The sequence below is a fragment of the Hibiscus syriacus genome, unplaced genomic scaffold, assembly GCF_006381635.1.
Source record: "Hibiscus syriacus cultivar Baekdansim isolate YM2019G1 unplaced genomic scaffold, ASM638163v2 tig00112632_pilon, whole genome shotgun sequence".
Lineage (NCBI taxonomy): Eukaryota > Viridiplantae > Streptophyta > Magnoliopsida > Malvales > Malvaceae > Hibiscus > Hibiscus syriacus.
Genome location: NW_024063371.1, coordinates 167,368 through 178,189, shown reverse-complemented (window position 1 = coordinate 178,189; position 10,822 = coordinate 167,368).

Below are 10,822 nucleotides of genomic sequence, written 5' to 3'. Positions count from 1 at the left end.
TCTGCAATATGCGAAGGTTCATCGGAGTAAGCCTTTCCCAATCATTTATTTTATTTGGTAGCTATTATCTCTGTCTAATTACTGAAACTTGGATGCTTTGAAACATCATAACTGGCAAAATATATAATATGGTCTTTTCTTAGCCTTCTCAAGGACCCAACAGCAAACTGCTTTCTAGGAACCTCAAAGAATATCTGCTTAAAAAATGGCTGTCCCTTTTTCCCATATATATGGGGTAAGGAGAAGTAAGATAGTAGGCTACCCAAAACCAGGTTGAGAGCAGCTTCCGTAAGAGACCTCCGAATTATGAAATACCCTCTGTGAGACTCGATTCCACGACCTCAAAGTTAAGAACCTTGTGCTTTACCAACTGAGCTGGTGGTCATTTCATGGAAGAATATCTGCTTAGACTTCACTTATTCACTGCTATGTTGCCCTTATTGGGCAAAACTCACGAGATATTGCTGTGAAAAAAACAATTCACGTGATATGCTGTCCAAGAAATAATTGTTCAATGGTGTGAATTATACAGTGCATGGATTGGTCGCCATGCAAGCCAAACGAGATCATAGGTCGCCATACACTCGGTGCGATCTTGTAGGTCGCCATGCAAGCGGCTCGAACTCCTCCGTGATTCTGCTGAAATCACGACAAAGGTGACTCTGCCTCCCTCACCTGTCTCCCTCATGCATGCAGCAATGAAATCACGACAAAAGTGTTCTATACGAGCTGTGGCGAGAGGATGAAGCTTTGCTACGAGCTGTGGCGAGAGGATGAAGCTTTGCTACGAGCTATGGTGAGAGGATGAAGCTTTGCATGCCCATGCACGTCAAAGAGGTCGCCATGCACGTCGAAAGAGGTCGCCTGCATGCAGTGGGGAGCAGGCGAGCATGCAGCGGGGAGCAGGGCGCAGGACAAGGTCGCCAGCGTGCATGGCGACCTACTATGTCCTTGGCGTGCATGGCAACCTACAAGGTCGCCCGGAGGGCATGGTGACCTATGCTGGGAAGCTGCCACATCGTAGGTCGCATAGGTCGCCTGGAAGGCATGGTGACCTACTTCCAACACTGTACAATTAGCCCTATTTGAGCAATTAATCTGGGAGTACGTTACGTTAAATAAAAAATTCGGAAACATTATCTCGAAAGTTTTGTCGTCTTATTGAGGTGTGGGTATTTTAAATGCAGTAAGATTTAGTCATAATGCATACACACACTGGCTGATCTAGGTTAGGTGTAGGGTTTGCACTGCTCACCTTCAAATCTAAATTTCTTTCTTTAAAATTTGAATTTTTTTATGTTAGTTGTTCATTCTGTTAATTGTGTCTATCCTTAAATTTTATTTATGTTCACTCAAGTACAAAAAATTTGTATTGTAGGTACAGAAATATAAATTTCTCTCTTTAAAATTCGATTTTTTTTTCTATTAGTTATTCATTTTGTTAATTGTGTCTATCCTTAAATTTTTTTATGACCATTCAAGTACAAAAATTTTGTATTGTAGGTGCATAGAGTTCATTATTTGTGATGTAGGTGCTTATATTAATATAATTTTATTTATTTCAGTTTATTTAATATTACAGATTTTTTTAGATGGCTAGGATTATAAGTTTCCTTATTTTTAAATCTAGGTTTAGGGTTAATTATTTTATTAACTATAGTATAAACAGCTATAAAATATTATATTCACAACTTATCATTATTATTTATTTGAATAAAAAGAAACTAGAGGTTTGCTTAACCCAAAGTTTATTCAATTTGATATCAAGTGTGGCTTTCCCCTGTTAGTGTTATGCATTAATATTATAGGAAAACAAGTCACTGATATTGATGATACCTAAAACGATCTGAAGGCTTTTGTGTATATGATTTTATTCAGCAACCCCACCATTAAAGCATTCTCAGGAGACCAATGTTGGTGGGAGGAGGCTCTTCTCCAGGGCAGCTGGTGCAATCTTTAATCAGAATGGAATCAGACCTGGCAGCGTTTGGGATAGATTGGGAAAGCCGACCGAAAATGACACTTCTGTGAAGCATGTAAATGAATTTGTAAATATGAAGGCGAATGTTGGACAAAACTTGCAATGGATTGGCCAAAATACATGGATTCCTTCTGTTCTAAATGGTGAAGTCAAAGAAATCTGTCACAGAACTGTAATGTGAAAACTTATAGAAGCAATGGTTGTAGAAAGAGGCAATTAAATGATTTTCATTCGTATTTCATCTACCACTTCTGATACTTGGGATCATGAAGAAAAAAACTCCAGGAAATTTACTGTAGAACCTGAGAATTACACTTGTATGCTCAAAGAGAGTGATGCTTCATGTAAACCAGAAAAATCAAAAAGTTGCAATAAATGCTGCAAATATGGTTTGGATGCATCCATAAGCTCCATATAAAAAACATCTCAAGATAAGTTGGGCGTTGGTATGGAAGATATAGATTCTACTACTCGGACACTGATTTCTGACGGTGCTTTTCCAGTAGAAACTGGATTTAGGCCTGTCCAAGCTGTAAGGAATATCTGCTTGGAAAAACGACGATCAGTTTCCTAATTCCTTCATGACGCTCAATTTGAGTTTTCTTAATTAACATGCTTAAGATTTTGACTTCTTATGCAGCAATTGGTTGATATGAAATTAAGATTACATAAACTCGAAACAGAAATTTGCAAGCTAAATCAAAGCCACTGATCAAGGATGGATGTCATGCCTTGTCCTCTAGCTCTGGAAAGATCATTTATCGTAAGATGCTTTTCTTGATAAGTGAGTCTAGTTATCTTTCTTTGCTTATCTAATTTCTTCTAGCTCTGGTAAGATCATTTCTCGTAAGATGCTTTTCTTGATAATGCTTCTAGTTATCTTTCTTTGCTCAAGTAATTTCTTCTAAAGATCTATATGTGTTTTCTGGAGTCTCTTAATTTGGAATAAAGTTTCATTTGTGGTCTTATGGCTTGGCTGAGGTTTCTGATGTATGTAAATAGCTATGAAGTACCTGAAGACACATATTTTTGAAATTTTTTTATTTTGTTTTTGAACCTTGACAGAATAACTTCTACTCTGTTGTTTCTTGAATACTGTCTAGATCCAGATTCTGTTTAGTTGGTGTACACAGGAAGTAAAATTAGTTGATCCACTCGGACTATTTCAGGTTCAGTTGATCCACTTAAGGAAGGGGTAGAGTCGAGGACTGTATTTGTGACAAATGCGTGAGATGAATCGCTTCCGAGTCATGTCTTTTATCTTGGAGCGTATTTTGTTTGCTTTCTGATGCAATTTCTATTTGCTTCACTTGTTTGATATTTGTGGCTTAGTTGTTTTATAGATGTGAACATTATGCTTGAGCCTTTAACATGAATGTGAGCATTATGCTTGAGGATTTCTCATTGTGTACAGTTTGAAGATTTTCCTGTTTTGCCAAGAAAAATAGAAATTGTTATAGATGTGTTCTTTCTGTGATTTATTTCAAATAATGGTGTTATAGAAGAACTCTATTGGTAAGGTTCGTGTCAAACCCATGCATTCTTATTGTTTGATTGCTATCATATCCATTGATTACATTCAGGAGATATTAGTAGATTGCATCAAGGTTGATCTATTAACCAGAGTACAATTAACAAACACTCTAGATTTGCCTACAACAGCGAGCGGTGACCTTTAATGTCCTCAACTATTTTTAAACTATTTTCTGTTAAATCTGAGAATCATTTTAGGAATAATTCCTTGTAGTTAAAAATGTTTTTTTTAGGTTCATGTTGCAGCCAATCAAGATGCTTTGAGATCCTACTTTCCAGGTGTGGACCCGTTAACAGAGTTACTAAGTTAGCCGACATATCAACTAACAACCAAAAAGGGTACGACAGTCACCGGAGATTGTGTTGCATTTAATCGTATTTGCGGACTGATTAACCATGACTTTGGCTCATCAGGTCTGCATATATTACCTATACCACCAAGGAATCAGCGGACAAGGCATTGGCTTTGAATGGAACAAAGTTCTTTTCCAGGATCATATGGGTTAGTAAGAAAATTTAATTGTACTTCATCAGATTCGGGTGGCTAATAGTTTACTCATTGTCATTTTAAATTTGGCTAGTCTTGATAACTTTTTTGAAGCATCAAGCAATGCACCGAGTTTGGAACAAAATTAGTCTCTGGTATTATCACTGCTGCTGCTGTCTCATTCAGGTAAGAAAAGCAGGAAAGGCATGGCACACAGGGAATGCTATCTTCCAACAAAAACACGATAACGACATATGGGTATAACACCTCGTCGAAAAGACGTTATGGCACAGAGACAACAGAAGATGTTGATGCACTTAACTACCTGCCGGCCTTTAAATACGACATGTTTGGAGGATTTAGATATGGATCATTGTGGTGCCATCTCTAGCCCCCATGTAAGAAATCATTTGACTTTCGGATACATAGAAATGCTAATAGAAAATGGGTTCGTAGATTCTTTTTCAAGACTTTCAGGTTCATGGTCCTTTGATCTTTTTGAATGACTAGGGAATCCATATAGTATGACCAACTGATTCGTTTATTTTGCGTATATACTTCTATCATGCTTTAAATTTTTCATAACAGTTATATAGTGCTATTGGTGGCATATCTTATACTGGTATTTCCATTTGTATGAAAATGGTAAGTTTAGGAATGCAAATTACCCTGGACAAGTCCTGTACTTGTTTTGTTTTTATATATTTTATGTATAACATTACTGTATTTAAAATCGGGTAAACTACGCATTAAATACCTAAACTATCATTTTTGATCCGTTTAATATCTAAACTTTTAATGTTTTTTCAAAATCATACCTAAAGTTTAGTTTTTGTTTCATTTTAGTACCCCACTATTAAAAACTTAACATGTTAGTACCTAAACTATCAATTTTGGTCTCTTTTAGTACCTAAACTTTTATTTTATTTTTTTGAAACTTTATGTTAAATTTTGAATGGGGGTACTAAAATGAAATAAAAATTAAACTTTAGGTATGATTTTGAAAAAAATTAAAAGTTTATATACTAAAACGGATCAAAACTAATAATTTAGATATTAAACGTGTAATTTACGTGTTAAAAAATATTTATTTTGCTTTAAACTTGTGCTTTTTTAACAATATTATGTTTTAAACTTCAAACCAAAGCTTCAACGCATGATTAGTATTTTCATTGCTTTACTTATAAATTCCTCTACACAAATACCTATTCCTACATATCATGTTTCCTTCATTAAAAAGTGAACCAAATTGTAACACGTGGTTGATTTTATAAGTTTCTATAAATGAATTAGTATTATGATGCACATCTTTTTTGGATATAATTAAACATATAAAATTTTAAACTATTTTTATATAAAAAATATGTAATGATATTGTTAAAAATGAACAAAAAAATCTATAAATTAGGTAAAATGAATCCTTTAAAAAAACTGTAAAATGAATCTTTAAGGGTTTGAAAGGAATTTTATGGGTTTCACCTCTCTCCTTATATGCTGGACATACCCTTCTGGTTTGATTGATTTTGACTTTTAACAATGATTTTTTATTCTATTTGACCGTCCAAAACAAACCAATCAAAACTTGGAACATGCATTACACATTTTTATATTTTCTATTAACATTTTCGCGTACGAACCGAGCTGTTTCGGTATTATTTCTTGAAGTTATGAGTTTGAGCATCAAGAATGTTAGGGACGTGAACATTTATATCAAATGTTTGAGAGTTATTTTAAACAGTTATTGTCTTGTACTTATCCTAGTGGCAACCCATAGATTGGTTACAGTAGGCATGTGTCCAACTTGAAATTTAAATTTTCTTCGATTAATTACTTATTTTATTGATAGTGTACATCTAGTGTCTGTCCTAAAATTAGATTTTCTTTTATTAGTTATTATTTCATTGATAGTGTCCACCCTAAAATATGAATTTTCTTCGATTGATTACTTATTTCACTAACGGAGCTCACCTAAAATCTGAGTTTTTATAGTTATTTTAGTAACGATATCCACTTTGAATTTTATTTGTATTTATCCCATTTAAAAAAATTACTAACATATATGTATTTACCTTCAATAATGTTTCTGGATACACCATTGCTTACCCTGAATTAATATGAAAAAATATTAGCATTTTCACCTAACGTACGTAAACCCAACAATCATAATTTATCTTCCTTTATTTCAAACATCACAATCTTCACCCATGTCTCGTTTAAAACAAAGATATTTATATTATTTTAAATACAATCACTACTCAAGGCTCAAACTTGTCAATTTAATGTATAATTTTTTATTATTATTATTTTATTGAATTAACACTAATAATGGACTTGATTTCGATATAAATTTTGTAGATAAAAATTATGAAATGCCCTCTGTAGAATACCTCTAAAATATGAAATGTCCTCCGTGGAAACAAGGACAACCATTTCTTTTTAAGATAAAATGACAAAAATACTGAGGTGATCTCTTAACTTGGCCGTAATAGATGGAGGTTGAGTGGTCCTTGGGATCAAAGCTTCAAACTGCCTGCCCCATGTGATGTGCCTGCCTTTTACCTCTCCTCTATCATCTAACCAACACTTGCTAGTAGTATTTTAAATTTGGCAAAAAGTATCAAAGGTATATGTACTTTTGAAAACAATTAATGTAATGTTTATATTATTTTTTTTCTTTCAATATGGTATTACAACTCAAAAAAATAAATACAGTGTAATCTTTTGATCAATATTTTTCGTAGTTGACCATTGTAGTATTAGCATGTTATTTCACGATGCTAACATGGCCATTCATGGTGCTGACGTGACAATCCATCTATCATGTTTTAGTTACCAATTTAGTCGATTTGTCATATCATCTGTCAAGATAATCCATTACTCTGGACTGTCATGTTAACACCAGGGATTGTCACGTCAGCAACGTGATGGTTAACAACGGAAAAATGTTGGTTAAAAAGTCGCATTACATTTATTTTTTGAGTTTGAGGGTTACATTGAGAGAAAAATTAATACAAGAGCCACATTAATTTTTTTCAAAAGTAAAATGACCTCCGATAGCTTTTTTACCTTTAAATTTCATTCCAATCCATTCAATATTCTCTTTCTTGGTGATTATTTTTACAAGTGTCAATTTCAAGGTTCTTTAATTTTTGCATGAGATTATTGAAGATAATTGATTCATTCTTAACTTGATATTAGGGTTTGATTAATAGACTAATTAACTACATAATTTAGTTAAGTCTTCTTTCATTATTATTTTTGGTCAATCATTTTACCAAGGGTAAAAATAAATACCTTTTGTCATACTTAGTGACGGGCATAAAACTCGAACTCGATAGGATTTGACCTGATCTGACTCGGTTGGGTTAGGAATATGTCGGGTTCAGGTTTATGGTGAAAAACATATGTCCTGATCTGATCTAAAAAAATTATAATTTTATCTTATGTATTTAAAAATAATTACAATAATATCCCTCTATATATTATTTTCTTTCAATTAAATCTATATTTTTATTGAATAAAAATAATATTTTTTAATAAATATATTATTTCGAATTTGATCGTATCGAATTTAGATTTTATATAAAAAAATGATAAAATGGAAGGGGTATATTTTTCGGATCGAATTAAGGTCTAATGAAAGATTTTAAAATTTTGGAGTCAGGTCGGGTGGACCGAAAACCGACCCATGCCCATCATAGTCAATGATTTCATCTAAATGTCATCATCCTTCCCACGTTTTCCTCTTTGAAGTCAATGCATGTTATGCACCAAAATAAATTAATACAATATAATATTTTTTTAATCAGAAGCTTCGTTTTAAAACGAGTAAATAACTAGGAAATAAAATACCAATTTTTTTTTTATTTTTATTTTTAAAAAGAGCCAATTGCCACATGCATATAATTTGATTTTGTGTAGAGATTATTCTTTTTCAATATTTCCAACAGATTTGAAACCCCAATCAATCAAAGGCCACACACACTTGATCTGGCAGCTTTCTATGTATATACAAATATATATATAAGGGGTAAATTGAATGATTAGTATCTCAACTATCACTTTTATTCTATTTTTGTCATCTAATTATTTGTTGTCTCAAAATCATATCTAACGTTGCGTTTTGGTTTCATTTTGATCATTAACCGTTAGGAAAACTAACAACAATATTGATGTGTTACCGTAATCATCATTAGATTAAAAAATATCGTATCAACATTATGTTATTTTTTAAATGATAATTGACCAAGATGAAACCAAAACGTAACGCTATGTATGATTTTGAAACAAAAAAATAGTTGGCTGCCCAAAACGGAACAAAGATGATAGTTGGGGTACTAAATATGTTGTTTGCCCATAAATAAATTATGGTCTAATTTTTTTTAATAAATTGGGGTAAGTACAAGATAATATTTGTTCGAATAACTCTCAACCTTTCAACATTGAACGCTCACACCTCTGACATCTATGGTGCTCGAACCCGAACCCACATGAATAACAACAATTCATTTAGCACATAGGTCACTTGGTTCGTGATTATGGTCTAATTCTAAGTTAACTTTTTTTATTTTTCATAAATGGGTAAATTATTTATTTAGTACCTAAACTATCAGTTTTGGTCCATTTGAATACCTAAGCTTTCAATTTTTTTCAAAAGCATACATAAAGTTTAGTTTTTATTTCATTTTAGTACCTTCCATTAAAAAACTTAAGTTTTCGTTTCATTTTAGCACCCCCATTCAAAATTTAATGCTGAGTTCTGAAAAAAATTTAAAAGTTTATGTACTAAAACGGACCAAAACTGATAGTCTAATTAACAAATGTATAGTTTGCCCTAACGAAACACTAAATTAGGATAAAAATTTATGTATTAAAACAAACCAGAACTGATAGTCTAGTTACCAAATTGTAGTTTACCCTAACGAAACACTAAATTAGAGTCACTTTCAAACACGTCGGTGCACATGCAATGGATTTTGAGATAAGGAGAGCAGCCGCGGGTAGATGGTAGGTGGTCGACAAGGAAATTGCCAAGAAACAGCTAAAAAGCCATCGCCTTGATTCTTCTCCTTCAACGTTTAACAAGTTTCAGGCTGAGATCTGCCCATTTGGCTTACCACTTCAACATGATGTTGCCATTCGATTTCCTTCCCATTTTCATTGTCTGACTACACTCAAACAATGACCCACTTGAGGGTTTTGGTCATCTGCACTTAAATCCTTATAAAATCAATTTCATATGTTCACACTCTAGAGTTAATTGCGTCACATGTTCACAAATTATAGCCCTCATTTTAAATTAATCTTTAAATTTTTAAATGTTTCAATTTCATTCCAAAATTATGACTCTCATTCTAAATTAGTCCTTAAATGTTTTGAACATTCCAATCTCATTTTTCTTTAAATTAAATCCTATTTTTATTGAATAAATATAATATATTTTTAATAAATATATTATTTCAGATTGGGTCGGGTTTAAATTCTATCTCAAAAAATTGGTTCGGGTGTGTCGCAACCGTCTTTCGGTTGGGCCTCGGAATTGGGCTTCGACGTGAAAAATGGATTGGGAGTCGCCACCGACCACTTTAAAATGAATTTAGGTGGGTCAGACACCATCTTACCTGATCTGCGTTGTACCAGAAACGTGTCGAGTTCGGGAGTCGGTTACGGTCAAGGAAGGATTAGCACCCTTGAACCGCCCTTTCGGTACCAATTAATTTGCCGATTGTCTTTGATTGCGAAAATTAAAAATTTAAATTTAAATTTAAAATATTCGATTCGAATTACTTACCTCTGATTGGTTAGAATTACTACTGAAAAAAAGTCAAAAATATTTGATTCAAAACATACTCAATTTCAACATCATGCATCAAAATTATTATTCGAATTCTTAATTAAGGCCAAAAGAGAGATAATTATTGAATCATCAAATTATTTCCCTATAGTCCAACTACGAATAAGAATAATTAATGTGAGTGTCTAGATGTCAAAATTAAAGTCAATTAAAACCAATTAATAAATAATGTGAGTTTAAAACTAATTATCGAAACTGACAAAGCAATTAATCAATTAACAAAACGTTCCAAAAATTCTGATCTAATTATTAATAACTTATTAACAACATGGAAACTAATCACGTTAGTCCACCCCCATTAAAACAATTAACGTCTGAATTAACCAAATTAATACCATAATTAAAACCTCCATCAAAACATGGAGCTTAATGGCAATCAATGGTCACGTTTTCTTCATGCAAGTAATTCAGGGAATACAAAAAGCACCAAATCATGAATTCAAAGAAATTAAAAAATTAAACTAATTATGGAAGTTAAAGCCTGCGTATTATACAAAGAAGAAGTCACGTTTGTTATCAATTAATTAACCAAATCAAATTACGATTATTGGTAAAATTAAACTAATTAAACTTCGGCTAATGTTTTAATTACCAATTAATACCATAAAAATTAAATCAAGAAAATAAGATCAATCATGCTAGCCAAGAAGAGATGGAAATCACGTTTTAAACAAATGAACCAGGGAATGCAAAGCCATAAATTATGATTTTCTTGTCTTGTTTAATGAAGATAATGCAGATTTTAATTATTCCAATGCAAAAAAAAAAAGCCAATACAGAATTTGATCATCCTACTCAAGGAAAGAAATTAAGCCACGCTCGTTACAAGCACTTTCACCGAATTTGAAAGCATTCAACCATCAACCATGCAAACTCCAAAATTGTGTTGATACAATGAAAACAATTTCGGTTCTATTACCTTCTTCCAGTTAAAAAAAATTTGCTGTTGAATGTTGGTTCGCCCGAG